Source organism: Lathyrus oleraceus, chromosome 1 (genome assembly GCF_024323335.1).
Source record: "Lathyrus oleraceus cultivar Zhongwan6 chromosome 1, CAAS_Psat_ZW6_1.0, whole genome shotgun sequence".
Taxonomy (NCBI): domain Eukaryota; kingdom Viridiplantae; phylum Streptophyta; class Magnoliopsida; order Fabales; family Fabaceae; genus Lathyrus; species Lathyrus oleraceus.
In genome coordinates this window covers 414676110-414694488 of record NC_066579.1, presented here as the reverse complement: position 1 = coordinate 414694488, position 18379 = coordinate 414676110, and positions in this window count along the sequence as shown.

Sequence of the window (18379 nt, the reverse complement as noted above, 5' to 3'; positions counted from 1 at the left end):
TATTCTGAAAACCCAACAAGCTAAAACAATAAGTACTGATAGGGTTACACAACACCTATCACGTACAGGGAAACAGAATAATTACGACTCGACTCGACCGACTATGCTCTGATACCACTAATGTAACACCCTTCTAAATTACCCCAAATATTTAATTAAATCAACCAATATATACATCAGAGTAAAGGTGCAATTAAGGGTGTCACACAAACACTTCACACCATTCACCATAATAACTGTCATGCTCTTTTATTAATTCAAAACATAAAGCATTTGCACAATACGCAGCGGATAGAAATCAAATCAATCATGCAAAACATGTAACACATTACATGTAAAATTATTCAACAAGGTAAAACATCCCGTCCCGATGTTACATCTATCAGAGCGTGACCCACTAAGGAGACTACACTAGACTCCAAGCACTAGCTTCTACTCAATCACTGCTCGTTACCTGAAAACATAGTTGTAAGGGTGAGTTCCTCAATCAATATAATAAGCATTATAAAATATCATGTAATGCTAAGTAATTCAACACATATCATCACCCTAATCAGATCACACATATTCAGCAACGGCAATATCAACTCATAATCATCATCATCATCATACTCAAACTCAACACAACCATAAAACACACATATAATATTGGAATACATCCATTCATATTATACGCCATAAATACATACATTATGCAATGAGACTCCATGCATGCGGTACCGACTATTCGTGAACATATAGTTCAACCTCACCGACCAAATCCAGGTACGGCTACCAAGCTCACTAGTCCCACTCATTTGAGACCTAGTGACTCACTCACTAATTCCTCACCATGGGAATTAGCTACCACCCCAAGGGCTATGATATGCACGCTAATCACCTAGCATGCAAACATCAACAACGATCCACAATACTAACTCACTAATTCCTCACCATGGGAATTAGCTACCACCATAAAGGCCACAATATGCAAGCTAAATCACTTAGTCATGCAAACATCAACAATCATCCACAATGGACATATGCTCACACTCTAAGCCATAAACAGTCCATTCATAATTTCAGACATGATAGATACATTCACAACATTATGCATATCATCATACATCATCAACATATTCACCACATAATCATATCATGTCATACCACATAGTCAATCACAGCATTAGCACACTCTACTAATACCTATACTACTCAAAACAACGGGAAATGATCCCTACTCTATCATACATCAGCTAAATTACATTACTCAGCTGAACAACCAAAAACTGCACAACAACAGCACAGAAAAATCACAATCCTGCCCATACGCGTATTGCCTAGTCCCATACGCGTATGGCCCATCTCTCCGCCAATCCCATACGCGTATCACCTGTCTCATACGTGTATGCTACGCGTACCACTTCCTCATACGCGTACCAACAGAGACCAAATCACGTTCAAAACATCATCTTCCTCATCCATACGCGTATTGCCTAGTGCCATACGCGTACCAGAATATCTGTCTCTTTGCCCTTTTCCTCTTTTGATGAATTAAATATATCTTATTTAATTAAATTAATAAATATAATATTAACTTAAATTAAATAATTATCTTATTTTTATCTTATTTTTAATATCTGTCTCTTTGCCCTTTTCCTCTTTTGATGAATTTTTAACTTATTTTTTTACTTTTTCTTTTTTAATATCAAACCTCACACTTCCTCATCCATACGCGTATTGCCTAGTGTCACAACATTTAGTTTGACATCCAAAGCATAGACCATATGCTAAGTCTGTTATCTTCCTGAAAACAGACTGTACAAATTTGATGTACTGTACAGGACCAATCTGTCCATACTTCAGTAACAGCGTACATTCATAAATGTCAAAGCATCCAATTTGACCTTTACACAATGAGCCTTACGTCAGGTCTGTTATCCTCTTGATAAGCAGACTGAGAAATATACTGAACTGTAGCAGACAACCAACCTGCCTATTATTCAGTACATGCTGTCAATGATGAATGTCATAACATCTAGTTTGACATTCAGACAGTAGGCTTTGTGTCAGGTCTGTTATCCCCTTGATAAACAGACTGGAAATAAATACTGAGTTATTAAAGAACACCAGCTGTTCTATTCCTCAGTAAGTGTTGTCAGGGATGAATGTCATAACATCTAGTTTGACATTCAGTAGATCCTGTATTAGCTAAACCTGCAGCATACAACTCAAGTATGTCATGACATCGGTCAAGACATCAGAGTACAGTTAGATATTCTAACATACAATGCAGTCAAACAGTCATCTCCACAGCATGTCATTACATCAGTCAAGACATTCGAATCCAGCTAGTGTTTTACCATACAATGCAGCCAATCAAACATCTACACTAACCAAACACCCCAAAATTATTCGAAACGGAAATCCAACTAGTTTATTAGGAAGGTCATGCGACGAGGAGTAAGGAAATGATGTTAGTTTTTTTTATTTTGAGTTTTATGGTTGTTGGAAAGAGGAGAAAGAGAGCCGACAACGACTAGATTTTTGGGAGAGTTTATTTTAGGAAGTGTGAGGTTTGATATTAAAAAAGAAAAAGTAAAAAACAAGCATGATCAGATATTAAAAATTCATCAAAACTACAACGTAAAGAATAATTAATGTTTTTTTTTGAAAATTTAACGGAAGAGACCAATTAAATTAACAGAACAATTTTAAGAAATTACAATATAATATTTTTTTATTAAAGAAATAAAATAAAATATTAAATTAAACTAAAGAATAAAAAGTACATTAACTCAAAATATTTTAGTAAATCTAAAACACCTCCATGGTGAACAATTTATATAAACATTTCACACATTAATATATGGAAAATGATATTTTTACACTGTATGCTATATCTACATCGTAAATAATACATTTTAAATTTTTTATCATTAAATTATCTCGTTTTCAAATCAAAGTAAAGTTATTTAAATAAATATTTACATACCTAGTTTATATTTTAATGGATATATATATATATATATATATATATATATATATATATATATATATATATATATATATATATATATATATATATATATATATATATATATATATATATATATATATATATATATATATATATATATATATATATATATATATATATATATGCTACGGTTACATAAATATATTTAAAATATTATAGTAATAAATATTCTTTTTATAAAAATATAAAAATTATTATTATTTTTTTAAATTAATGTGATTAATTAATTTAATATTTTTATTAACCAATATTTTATATTTTATTAACCAACTTTGTTTTATTATAAAAAAATATTTTTAATATCTGAATGTTTATTAACCACTTTCATCACTCTATTAACCAATTTTTTACATTTCATTAACCAATTTTATTTTATAACTAAAAATTATTTTAAATAGTTGTGTGTTTATTAACCAACTTCATCACTCTATTAATCAAATTTTTATATTTTATTAACCAATTTTATTTTACCATTTAAAATTATCTTTCACGAAAACTATTCACAAGATACTGTTCATGGTACTGTTTATAAAATATTTTTTTTTATTTAAAAAATATTATTTACGTATAAATACGATAAACAATTTATACAATGTAAATATTGATATATAAAATAGGTGTAAGAATATCAATCTGCTTTATTTATACAACCATTATTAATGTGCATAAAGATATATTCCATAAAAAAAATCATTCAATGCGATTACTGTCAACTAAATTATAAAAATTTCAAAAACAAATTTAAATTAATTAATTTATATATAAGAGACAAAACAATCACTTTATTCTAAAGTAGATTTGAATAAATACTTAAAGCCTACGGTTCTTCATTTTGGAATTGGCCAACTCATTTTTCCCTTTTGTTTGGGCAAATTGGATGGGACTTGCCTACATGATTGTCCACAAGCTAGAACTACTTCGTACCTTTTAAGTGCATACCAAATAAGTTGGCACTTTCATAGGCATTTTTTCTTTTAAAAAATTGTATGGAAACTTTGTTTTGGAACTATATAGAATGGGAAAGTTTTGTTACAAATTTATCTCTATCAATTTTGATGGATAATTAATCGTAATATGCTTACATTCTTTTAATTCTCAATGTAACTTAGAATTATGAATGGATTATTTTTTATTATCATGTTATAAATACAACTTTTTTTTTTACTTATTTATTGATTAAATTAAGAATATAAAAAATAAAAGAAATTTTAGACATCTCAACTATATATTGACACCTTCAAAAGTCATCATTGTTGTGAACTGTGATACAAATGTGAGTTAGAAATACTACATTGCATGAAAAAGTGGAGTTTGAACATTTTATAAGTGAGATGTCTCGTATACTTAAGTTTTAAAATTTTGGATGAATATGTAGTATCTCTCTCACTTGTGTGGTTGCTCTTTACCCAATGTAGTTGACTAATTGCTCTCCTCCTGATCCATCTCAGGCACCACATCCGACGATTTGAGCAAGGGACAAATTCGTTATAGCATAGGTCTTTCTGACGAGGTGGTGGTTAGGCGACATGTCTCGTTGAAGTGCATGTGACATAGTAAAGGTATCAATAACAATACAAGTGTATTTGGATGAAAGATCTTTTGCTTGAGAGGGGGGAGGGGGGCATATAAGTGGATAAGTCACACTTGAGAGGATACTAGCTTTTGCTCGAAGATTTTACTGGATGAGTGTTCTTCTTCATTTGATGTTGAACTATCTGAAGATTGTTCAAATACTAAATATGTTCTTTTGAAGGAAACTACATGAGTTATGATAAAATTTTGATGAGGTTGCTGACGATTCTTCAGTTTTCCAGCTTATGAATTCATCTTTAAGTAATTGAACTAGTTCCTTCAACTTTTCTATGATTTCATCATTCTTTGAATTTTTCTAAAGTTCATAAACACTCACATATCTTGATATAAGGATTTGATCGAATTTCTGATTCCAATTCTTAACTCTTAGATATTAGTTAGTAACAAACGTTCAAATGCAATTTCTAACATTTATAAATTTGGAAAATCATTTATGAATAAAACATTCATCTCCTTTGTCTCGTGTGTTCATTTTCTCTCGTTCGATTCTTGGAGAAACTCCATATATTATTTCAATAGTATCACATATTTCCTTGGCAGTTTTACAATTATAAATATAAAGAAGTTTACTATCATCTAAGGACATTACTAGAAAATCTTAGTTTTGAAGTCAATTTAGAATTGTTATCTTTTCCTCTATGGTGCAAAGGAGATTGTTTTTTTTATACTATTTCACCATTTATATGGTGAGTAGGAATAAACAGATCGTTGATTATTGTTTCCCACAATTTTAAGTCAATACTTTGAATAATTTTTTTTAATATTCCTTTCCATAATTTAAACCTATCACCATTAAATGGTGGAGGTATGTTTAGGAAAGATCTCTTGTTAGAAAGTGTTGGAAGTCATCTTCCTCCTGAGACAATTAGTCTTTGAATCGAAGTTATGCTCGGATTCCACTTGTTGGACATATGACTCCACACACAAGAGGAGGGTGGGGTTTGAATTGTGGGTTTTTAGAAAAACAATAATTTTAAAACATTTCATTATCATCTTCAGAGTTTAAAACCGTTTTAAAAAAATATTTTTAGAAATAGCAGCGGAAAGTAAATATCTGGAAAATAAAGAATTAAAGGTAAGAGAAATGATACAAGAAATTATAGAATTTTGGTCGAAATGTGTCGCATCCGCGAAAAAACAACCGGCGGGACTCAAATAAAAACACAACACAGAGCCGCCACTGCGCGTTATTTATCCCAAGATAGGGAAAGGAAACGCTCAGAGAAACCTGGAAAGGAAATGGTCTTGCGACCAAAGAGAAAGGGTAAGGGAGTCGGTTACGCAAGGGGAAGGTATTAGCACCCCTCACGTCCGTCGTACTCGACGGGATCCACGTTCTAAAATAAAGAAAAGGTTGCTAAAACATCACACACATACGGGGAACGCAGGTGGGGTTAAGAGAAGGGAGCTCGATAAGACATCGCATCTTATGCCTACATATCTCGTCTGAAACGAGAATCAGAGCCACTGTAGTTCGGCTTACGCACGCCAAACAGCACAAAACACACTAACAGATGGCAAACATGGAGCCTGACAACCACTCGATGGAATTACGTCGGCATCCGAACCAAAACACAAAAACGGCAAACGTGGAGCCCGACAGCCAATCATTGGACTTACGTCGGCATCCGAACCAAACACACAGTCAGATAACAAGTAAACACACGCAAAAAAGAAAAAGGTTGCCCGGAGTGGTCTCGCACGACCACCTGCCTACATACCTCGTCTGGAACAAGGATCAGGGCGATGTAGTTCCCCTGAAAGGGACTGAATTACTAGCCAGAAACCAGGGGAAGACACACTACCAGGGAGCTGGACTCGAGCCTAGTGTTGTCATGCATCGTTACCCTAAGTTCAGTTTTCTATCCTACTTGCATAAGCAAACTACTCCTATCCAGGAAAGAAGCAAGCATACAAGCATACAAAATAATTCAAGCATACATCAAATGAGAACAAGCATCTCAAACAGATATCCACATAGCACGCGCTATAACCAAACAAGTGGGCTCACACAATAGGTTTGACTGCCTCAGCAAGTCATCTGTACGGGCTGTATTTGCTCTTAACCTTGCCATTACGAGGCTAAGGTGAAGCAGATGAAAGGTGAAGTGAGGATGAGACCTCACAGCTCTTATCCCTGACCAGGGAGAGCTTCAGACAAGGGAGCGTGGGTCCAGAATGGAGGGACCCTTCTACGCTCAATGACTCTGACTCGATTGTGCAACAGCACGAGATCTTGGGTTTGTGTCCCAATGCATCAACACACAGCCGTGTGAGCAGAGGGACGACACACAGAATAGTGGGGGATAGATTGCATATCCCTACCTTCCACCAATTGCCTTGATTAAGGACTTCACCTGCTTAGGCACAAAATTAACCAATCACAAGCATCGCCTCTTAAGGAGGACTTCAGACAGTTTGCCCGGTCAACAAACCGGGTCTCCAGACTACATGAAGAATAGAAGTCCTACCTCAAGTGGTTCAAAAACCAAGCAGCAGCAAGCGAGTTCTTAAAGAACTGTAAGCAACTAAATGTACCTGAAAACAATCAAGTATCATCAGTACTCAGACAGACAAACATAAACAGCAAATGTTAATCAGTTAGACTATACAAACTAATGCACAACAAAGCAAGCTCAAAGCTCAAGCCCAAGCTTCACAACCTACAAAACAAAGTTATGTTAGTTCACAAACATCCAACAAACTCAATTGAATTAACTTGATTCAATCTCCTTGAGCATTGTGCTTTTCATCCTGAAAAATCAAGCAAATGTAAGAAACTAGACCACTAGGCCAAGCCTAGGGTCCAAAAGTGACAAAAATGTCTAAACAGCAAGGGATATTCAACCAAACCCAAATTAATGTCAAACAAAAGCAAATGCAATTGATCCCATGTTTATATCATTCACCATATCCATTTTATGCACAAAACAATTCAAACTAGTTCAAATGAAACATCAAACATCCAAACAGAACTATTGCATTCAATTCCATATCAAAACAATTCCAAAAATCCTCAAATAAATTACACCTAAACAGGACATATTCAAGGTATGGCACGTCAAATTTTAGCTCATTTGGGCAAAGGGAACCATGTCAATGAAAATCAACAAAAACAGACACAATTATATGAGCCAAATCACAACATCAACACATGCATTCACTTCAAAAATTCATAATTCAATGAAAACAATAAATAAATGACTGGGACCAAAAGCATCATGTTCTATCATGTGTCTATAACCAGCAAGCCAAATTTCATGTTCATTCAATACCATATGAGCATTTCACACAAGATCTACCAACATATGTCACATAAGCTTGCACATTTGACCAACAGAGATGAAAAAATACCAATCAATTTGAAAATGCAATGGAAAAATCCAGAAAAATACACATAGTATCTTAACATGTTAATGAACATCCATGCAAAATTTCATTCCATTCTAACAAGTCTAGGTCATGAAAATAAATCCAGAAAGATGACCTAACTAGGTGTGACACAAATTGTCACACCTAGATTCCAAAATTCATAACTCAATCACCAGGAATCCAACATTCATGAAATTTACATGTAAATAACCATCAACCAGTCTACAATTACCACAAAAATTTTCAAGCATTTATTTGTAAGCATGAGGATTTCACAATCAAAATGGCCAAAGGTATCAAAATTGCACACATGTTAATCAACCCTAGGTCAAACCTAAATTCCTCCAAGCACAACTTCCAAAAATTAGTCAACAAAATTCTACAGTGAATTAGGAAGTCAACAAAAAAATCCACATATTTTTCTGATTTTTTAAACATTTTTTATGAATTTTTTAAAGTGTTTTATGATTTTTAATAATTTATAGAATTAAATTAATTAAATTAGTTCATTAATGGCATAGTTGTAATTATGGAACGCGGGCGCGGTAAACCTCCTATTCAAATTTTCAAACAAGATTTCGGATCCAACATGCTATACTCATCGTCTTCACTCCAGAAATACCAAGAACACGCATGAACATGAAGATCCACGAATCATCACCAAAATTTGCAAGCGCATAGTCAATGGAATCGTCTAAGAACAAGGAGTCCAAATATGTCAATGATTTAACCTACAAGTTCCTAAATCTCACGGATCAATCGACTTAGGGTTTGGTTTCAAAACTTCTAATCAAGATTACTTCACCTACGTTTCACCATTTCTAAAACCAACAGTACCACGATGATCTATGATAAACACACTATAAAACGCATATGACAATTAAGGCATTGATGTGATTCGATCTCTAACCTTAATTTGAAACCAGTGACGATTCGTGAGGTTTTGAGGCTCGATTCCTTGAAACAGATGGAGCTGGATGATGGTGAAAGTGAGTGAAGTGCTCGAATCCAGTTGATTTTACTCCTAGTGCTCGAATTCTTGATTCACCATCAATGGAGCTCGCATGAACAGTTGCAATTTGAAGCTCTTCTTAGTCCACTTTCCAAAAACAGTTGCAGATGATGATGAATGGAGATCAACACAACAAGAATCTTCGAATTTGATCAAGAATTCAAAGAGTTTTGGTCAATTGAAGTGTTATGTGGTTCTTGAGAATTTGAGAGAATGTGATGAATTTGGATCTGATTTTGGGGAATTGTGAATTTTGTTATGATTTAGATGTGATTAGGATTATATATGCTAGCTTAATCCATGCTTAACCATGCTAATTAATCAATTGGAAATGATTAGTGAAATGGTTATTTTTCAAGCAAGGGGCAAAAGTGTACTTTCACATATAAGCCAACGCCAGCTCATTGACAGCTCACACACTCTCAAAATGACATGTGTGAGCTGTTGCAACTTGTTTCACCTTCATTGGATGAGTATTTTGGAAATTCACTATGTGATGGCTTATGTGTTCAATTATCAAGTTCATTTCAAAAGCCATTTTCCAAACCATGAAGCCTTAGCATGTTATGAATATTCCAACAAGTTTCAAATGCCATTTATGAAGTGTTGCAAAAATCCCCATCCAAAAATTCCAATTATTTCACAAGTTGGACAATTTTGCCCCTGGTTCATTTAACTGTCCAGTTGAAATTTGACTTTTTGCATTGACCTTTTTTGAGAAAATCCAATTATGCACCATGAGAGTAAATGTCAAATAGAGTTTGTGCATATAAAGAACATCCAATTTGGACACTCCATGTGGAAGTTATGCCCTCCTGATTATGGGTCATTTTTGAAATTCACTGGACCATAACTTGCCAACCATACATGGGATTTTCAAGTTCTTGGACTTTTTGGAAAGGTGAGACCAAGATCTACAACTTTCATGTTGAAAAAAGTTTCATTTGAAGCTTCCTTGGACATGTAATTTTGAGGTCAAAAACTTTCCATTTTTGGAAACTTCTATTACAAGTCACTTTCTATTTTTGGCAGTTTTTGTTCTGACTTGATTTTCCTCATTCTTAAGCTTTGAGATGTCAAATAACACTTGTTCCAACATGAATAAAGTGTATCCAACTCATTTCCACCTCCAATTCCATCAGATCATGTACAGTTGACCACAGTTGACTTTTCCAACCGATAGATGAATTTGGCAATGCATAGATCAAACTGAGCCCCAATCTCCTGATGAAATGGCTCAAGGGTGAAACCCTAGCCTCAATAAGCACAATAAAATCATAGAATGAACCCCATAGCCATCATAAACCCCATCTCCTGATCATGCCCTGACTGGTCCAATGCAACTGATTAGGGTTGACCAGTGGTCAAAACCCTAATCTCAAGGAATGAGCTTCAATCTCCTGATGAAATCCAACCATGATGATAATGATGTATCATTGTAATCAAGATGAAGATCAATATCCTCTGAGAATCATAAAACCCTAATTCACTGCCCCATCCTCAGATGATCAATGATCAATCCAATGAAACCCTAGGCTTGCACTTTGACTTCCTCATCTTCTGATCCAGGCTTGGGAAGATAGCTTGCACAATGTAACCACATGATATGCAATATGCTATGCCTAATGCCCTAAAAATGATATGTAATATGTTAAGCTAGTCCCAAGAGAGGAGGGCAAATTTTGAGGTGTTACAGCTGCCCCTATTCAATCCACTGTGAACCTGTCGATACGAAATAGCCTCGGCTTTCGGATGATCAGGATGAAGAGTGATTGAATACCAAGAACAGACGAACAATTTTCACTCTGATTGGATAATAATTAACGCCTGTCAGAATCGGCGAAGAAACAAACTCAAAACGTCGACCTGGATACCAAAATAAATGGTAACTCAGGGATAACTATGGCCTGAACACCACACATCCACTCGGGATCATTATTCTCTCTTCTTTTTTCCTTTTTCTTGAACCCCGAAACTTTTCTCTGCTCTTTTTTTCATTTTCTTGAACCCCGAAATTTTCTCTGCGCAAACGACCCTCGGATCTCTGCATTTGAACCCCATTCTCCTGTTTGCCAAAATAAATGGACCCCATTCTCCGATTTGGACCCCAGTCGCCTGACGATAACCCGCGATCGCCAATATGAACCCCGTTCTCCAGAAAATGCCGCAACATCTCCCTTTCTCCATTTGAACCCCATCTCCAGAAAATGTCTCCACATTTCCTTTTCTCCATTTGAACCCCGTTCTCCAATCTCTCGTGATAATTCCGCTGGCAACGCCGGAAATAACACCAAACACCACTCTGAGGGCGACATATCAGAGGGTACACCTTCACAAAAGGAAGGTAACATGTGCATCTCTTCTTCCGAAGACACCCGTAACGACCTCCATTGGCATCCGCCAAAGTCTAAGGTGACACATGAACAGAAGATAATCCCAAGGACCTCATCCTGGATATAATCTTCAACTCTATCTCCATTTGAACCCCGCTCTCCAGAAAATGTCTCCACATTTCCTTTTCTCCATTTGGACCCCGCTCTCCAGAAAATGCCGCAACATCTCCCTTTCTCCATTTGAACCCCATCTCCAGAAAATGTCTCCACATTTCCTTTTCTCCATTTGAACCCCGGAATCGCGCTGATCGCGTAACGTCCTCTAATTTTATTTCCATCTCTGCCCGACGGAAACATTTCCTCCAGTATCGCACTACTGGGGAACACTGCTGATCTGACGTTGTGATGCTAAAACTCCTCAGAGTGACATCTCCCACCGGGCACTGACTGATGACCGGGAGAAAACTCGACGTTTACTGGACATCGAATCGATGATGTTGACAGACACCAAAGAAAACTCGACCAGACACTTACTGATGACTGGGAGAAAACTCGACGTTTACTGGACATCGAATCGATGATGTTGACAGACACCAAAGAAAACTCGACCAGACACTTACTGATGACTGGGAGAAAACTCGACGTTTACTGAACATCGAATCAATGATGTTTACTGACACCAAACAATGATGTTTACAGGCATCAAACAATGATGTGACAGGACATCGAACTATGATGTTTACAGGCATCAAACAATGATGTTGACAGGCATCAGACAATGATGTTGACAGGACATCGAACAATGATGTTTACAGGCATCAGACAATGATGTTTACAGGCATCAAACAATGATGTGACAGGACATCGAACTATGATGTTTACAGGCATCAAACAACGATGTTGACAGGCATCAGACAATGATGTTGACAGGACATCGAACAATGATGTTTACAGGCATCAGACAATGATGTTTACAGGCATCAAACAATGATGTTTACAGGCATCAAACAATGATGTTTACAGGCATCAAACAATGACCGACCAAACACTTACTGATGCCTGGGAAATACTGTTGTTCCAGACTCACAATGCTGAACTCCTCGGAGTATCGTCTTCACTGTCCAGCAAAACCAATCCTCAAGCGGTAACCACGGCTCGAATCGCGCTGATCGCGTAACGTCCTCTGATTTTATTTCCATCTCTGTCCGACGGAAACATTTCCTCCAATATCGCACTACTGGGGAACATTGCTGATCTGACGTCATGATGCTAAACCCCTCAGAGTAACATCTTCACCATCTGATGAAACCAAACCTCCAAGCGGTAACCACGGCTTGAATCGCGCTGATCGCGTAACCTTTCCATATCTGCCCGACGGAAAAAGTACCCTCCAGTATCGCACTACTGGGGAACATTGCTGATCGAATCCTGAGGCTAAAACTCCTCTGAATAACACCTTCGCTGTCTGGCAAAAACCACTCCTCAAACGGTAACCACGGCTTGAGACTAGCTGATGCTTGCAATGATGCATGATTGATTTTTCTGCGTAATGCTCCATACTTATGGAAATGCTACGCGATTTATTATTTTTCTATGCAACATGCCATGCTATTCTACATGATGAATGCATAAAAAGCATCCCCCTCAAGGGACTCTTCTGGGGAGCACGAGACACTCTGCTGAGGAACTCGTCCATACTCCGATCTCCACCCTGATGGGGAATATCACTGCTGCTGGGATAAAGCAACCCTTGCTGGGGAAGGAACCTCCTTTGCACCCAATCCGCCTGGGAAACTGCTGGGGATAAGCACCACCAACACTCTGTGGGGATACAACAGTCTTCGACTTGCTGAGGATATCAATCCCGAACCTGCTTTGGGGAAACCTCACAGATACCTGACGACTTCACTGGGGAAATGCTCACAGATACTCCGCTGGGAAGCAGCCACCTCCAGGATTGTCTACTGGGGACGCATCAATCTATCACCTGCTGGGGATAACCTTCCCGACCCTGCTAGGGAAACGAATGCCACTCCGCTGGGGACAACCCATGCAATCCATAGGATCAACTTGGCTGGGGATGCAAAAATCCGTCTGCTGCGGAAACTCGTCCAATCCACCGGTAGGATGAACACTGCTGGAGATATATTTCATTGAAACCCGCTCCACTCGGGGAATAGCAACCTTCTGACTCGGTTAGGGAAGCCACAGACCTCGGATCTGCAGGGGATTTGGTCCTCTAATTCTGCTTGGGGACCTAGCTGGGAAATGAGAAAAGTTGGTACAAAACACCCGTCGACTCATCGAACCATGGTATCCACCTCCCAATCTCACATCAGTTTTTCACTTTTGAGAATTCTCAGACTCGTCTGGGCCTTTTCTGCTCCATCATCTTGTATTCCCAATCGCTCCGCGCTCGACGAGAAACATACTCCTGGGACTAATACAGAAATTCGATTTTCCGACTTTGAAGAGTCTTCTTGATTAATTTCAATGGTCGTCGGACGTCCCAACACCTCTTCATCACTCTCCAATTCACCTGTCCCAGATCAGACTCTGTGGGGAATTTCTACAGACTTTCCAATCTTCCGATTTTGAAGAGTCTTCTTGGTTATCATCACGGATCGTCGTACGTCTCAACGTCTTCGTCATCCTTTCATTCATTCGTTCCTGAGCGAACTCTCTGGGGATTTGTTTCATCAACAGCTTCCACATCACAACCTGCAAGTGAGTGACGAATACCTAACAGTTCCTGCAAAACAGATCGTCAGATAAAACCGTGCCCCGGGCGTGTCAAGATTTCAACACTTAGGTCACCCATCCTTCCAAATAAGATTTCAAGCTTTCAATCTTATAAACATGCATTGGAAGGGACCTGTATGTCTTAAAATGCAAAATTCTTTATCAAAATAATCTGGATGTTTTTGCAATCAAAGCGGTAATAAAAAACAAAAAACAAAATTATTTGACTGAATATGCATTTTATTGATTGGAAAAGTGTGGCTCAAATTGAGCAATTCAAAGGAAGCAATTCCTGAAAAGAGGTAATTGCGCACAAAAGGAAAAATCTATCCTAATGGCAATGTGAAACCCGTGATCTCATCGAGTTCCAACTCGGTTACACCCCATATGTCCTCAGACTCTCCGTGCTTTCTGCCTTCTGAACAAGACGTTTCTGACTGATCCCTACCGGGCATTATCCATGATGCCTTAACCAAAGCGCAAACGATCATGCTGGACGCAATTGTTCGTTTCAATCCCTCTTTTGCCTGGACCGCCCTTTCGGGTTTTCAGTCCACCGGGATACCCTTTTTTGCCCAAGTCGCCTTTTCAGGTCTTCGACTTGCCGGGTGTACATTTTTTCATTCTATCCCTAATTTTTGCCCGAACCTTTCTTTCTGTTTTTGGTTCGCCAGGATGCCCATTTTTGCCTGGACTATTTTATTCTTTTCGTCCAGCGGGTCTCTTTACACGAAGTATTTTTTAACTGCGTCCGCATTCACAGGGGATGGAAAATCCTCGCCATCCATGGTCGTTAACAACAAGGCTCCGCCAGAGAAAACCTTCTTGACCACGAATGGACCTTCATAATTCGGTGTCCATTTGCCCCTTCAATCGTTTTGAGGAGGAAGGATCCTTTTCAACATCATATCACCTACGTGATATACCCGAGGTCGCACCTTCTTGTCAAAAGCACGCTTCATCCTTTGCTGGTACAACTGCCCATGACAGATGGCCGCTAGCCTCTTTTCCTCAATCAAGCTCAACTCTTCGTACCGGGTTCTTACCCATTCAACCTCTTGCAATTTCACGTCTCTCAGGACTCTCAAAGAGGGAAACTGAACCTCAACAGGTAATACCGCTTCCATTCCATATACCAACGAGAAAGGCTTTGCCCCAGTAGGCGCACCGAGGTTCGATACCCAGGATACAAGCTTCATGCTTAATCACCGTCGGTGCATTCAAATGTTGTCCGGGCAACCAAAAGCACATTCACCTTAACCTCCCCATCAGACATCAGAACCCGTTCGGATTCAGGGTCAGGCCCCTCCTCCGGGATCGGTTACTCTCAACCTTTCGATTAGAGCACCTCGAGATGTCCTCATCAGGGAACTCAAACTTCCTTGGTTGATAATCCCCAATGGGTTGCGGAGCGATGTAATCAGACAATACACCCCTTTATTGCTTTCTGAGAGTATCACAAATCAGTCAACATTCTTTTGCTCTTTCGCAACCTGTCCGGTTAATGCTGGCTTCTTAAACACATACTCAATCGGATCCGTCTTGGACATCCACAAAGTGGTATGAACCAGCATACACTGTCTCAGTCGGCGAGCAGCCTATGCCAAAGTACAGCAAGTTTTCTCGAATAGTGAATGTATTGTTCCACAGTCGGTAAACTTTTTGTTAAGGTAAATTGCATGCTCTTTTCGACGAGACTCGTCATGCTGACCCACTTCACCTCGTAGACCCCTCGAAGGCTTGTCAAGTACCAGATTAACAATTGCTCCTTCCACAGGAGGTATCAGAATCAGAGGTTCCTGCAACTTTTCTTTTATTTTCAATGCCCCTTTGGCAATCATTATTTCACCTGACCGTTTGATCTTTCTTTTCAACATCCTGAATATGGGTTCACACGTGGCTGTTAGCTGAGATGTGAACCATGACATGTAGTTCAATCTGCCTAATAGACCACGAACCTCTTTCTTTATTCTTTCTCGGTTCAGGCATTTTTTTTTTTTTTTTTTTTTTGCAGGATCGACCTCGATTCCTCTCTTACAACGAACCCCAACAGCTTACCGGATCGCACTCTGATAGTGCACTTACTTGAATTCAACCTCAGTTTGAATTATCTCCACTGGTCAAACGACTTGCCCCGGTCTACCAGATGCCCCTCTTCTGTCTGAGACTTTGCTAACATGTCATCAACATAGCATTCAATTTCATGATGAATCCTATCATGAAACAAAGTCACCCTGGCTCTCTGATAAGTAGCACCGGCGTTCTGCTTCTCTAGAGGACAGTCTTCTCTCCATGGTAGCTTGTACACAACGACACCGATATCCGACCCTGGGGTATCCTGACACGACCAGGTGAAGGTATCCACATGCTCTTTCAATAAGGCTACCATTCTGCTATCGATTCGCCTCTGAAGCGGCTCCGATTTTTATTTCCTTTCTGACCTCGGCGGTGCTTGTAATAACAATCTTAATCTGCTCCTTATGCGGCCGAATCACCTTCTCCTCTTGTTTCCGCAACCTGGCTAATTCCAGCAGATCACAATCTTCTTCGTCTTCTTCTTCAGCAAGATAAATCGGTTTGTCGAAGTCATATGAGGGGTAACCAAATTGTTATCAATGAGATCCGGGGACTTATTTTTCGAAGTCGAAACGAGACAAAACAAAAATATGAAAAATGAAAATAAACATTGCCATTTTTATTTGTTTTTTTTAAACTGCAAAAATAAATGAAAAACAGGGAACACCGCTTTTTGACTGAAAAACATCCATTTATTAATGATGCAGAAATGTTGCAAATGTAAACATGAGGTGGCCCTTACAATGAACCATTACGTGTCGGGCAACACGTATGGCTTTCATGCAAATAAAATTGAAAACAAGAAATATTACTCTTCCAGACGAGCGTCAGTGCTGATCTTGTTAGGCCTTCCAGCTTCCTGGTACGCACGATTTTATCCACGATTCTAGCTCGCAATCACTGTCAACCTCTTCACCCACCGTATAGGCGTAATCCGAATCTAGCATTCCGGCACTGACAAAGGTGAACGACGGACGACGTCCTCTGTTCTGCTCAGACGAGTCTTGACCTGGATGATAACCAATCCCAAACATATCCGCCTTTACCACAATGCCTATGATCTGTCCCCAGCCTGGGATCCCTCCATTTCTCACCACTTCCAATGCCTGCTTGTAAGAAGAAATGGACGGCTTTTTCTCTTTCTCAACACCAATGGCATTTTCCACCTTGACGATTTCAGCTGCCAGACTGAGTGCTTTACATCTTACATCGTCCATTTCTGCTTTCATCATTCTCTGGACCGATCCCCCAATTACCACACACCCTTTTGTAGTGATGGCTGCACAACAATCATCAACACGAGGGAAAGCTCCACTTTTTCGTCGGGCGTTTTGAGACCACGGACATTGGCATTTTCAACTGATCCTTCTCAGTCACCTCTATCCCTTTCTTGTCCCTTGACATCATTTTCGCTTTTACAGGACCATGCCTTGGCACGGGGTTAACACTATCATCTGCCATTGGTGCAAAGCTGATTGTCTTAGAATCCACCAAGTCCTGGACCACATGCTTAAAAGCTTTGCAATCCTCAACATGATGTCCGGGTGCCCCAGCATGGAACTCACACCTGACATTCTCATCATAACTGGCAACCCTCTGATCCGGTTTCCCTGGAACCAATATCCTCGGCTGCACCAACCCAAGATCTTTCAACCTTTTAAACAGAGAGGCGTAAGTCACGGGCGGCTTATTGAAATGACGATCTGTCGTCCTCCTTCTCACTTGGCCCACAACTCTTTGTGTTCTCAATTGAGGTGACTGTTGCCGCTGTGGTGCAGATGAATCACCAACATGAATGGTTACGGTGGCAGCATAAGGGTGGTAACGATCCTTACCGCATTCTCTTTTAGTCTGCGCACCACCTGATTCAACCTTCTTCTTGGGCTGACCACTGTCAAGGAATTTCTTCACTACAGAGCCAGAGGGATTTGTTACTTCGGATGACGGAGCCTTTCCCTGAACTTTCTCCTTGATCATCCAGCCCTCAATCCTTTCTAATCTCTCGGCCATGGCTTTCTGCCCCAAGGCAAGCCCTTGCACAACACTGAACAAATCCCTCACCATCTCTTTCAGTTCGAGGATGTCGGCGTTGGAAGGATCCATCAGTTTGGATTTGTTGCCCCTAGCAGGATATCTGAGCAAACAAGCTATGCGCACCGGTTGACACCTACAAAACAGCAAGTGGGTTAGCATGCATGAATGCAACGTCTATCCATATGAGGAAGATTCTGT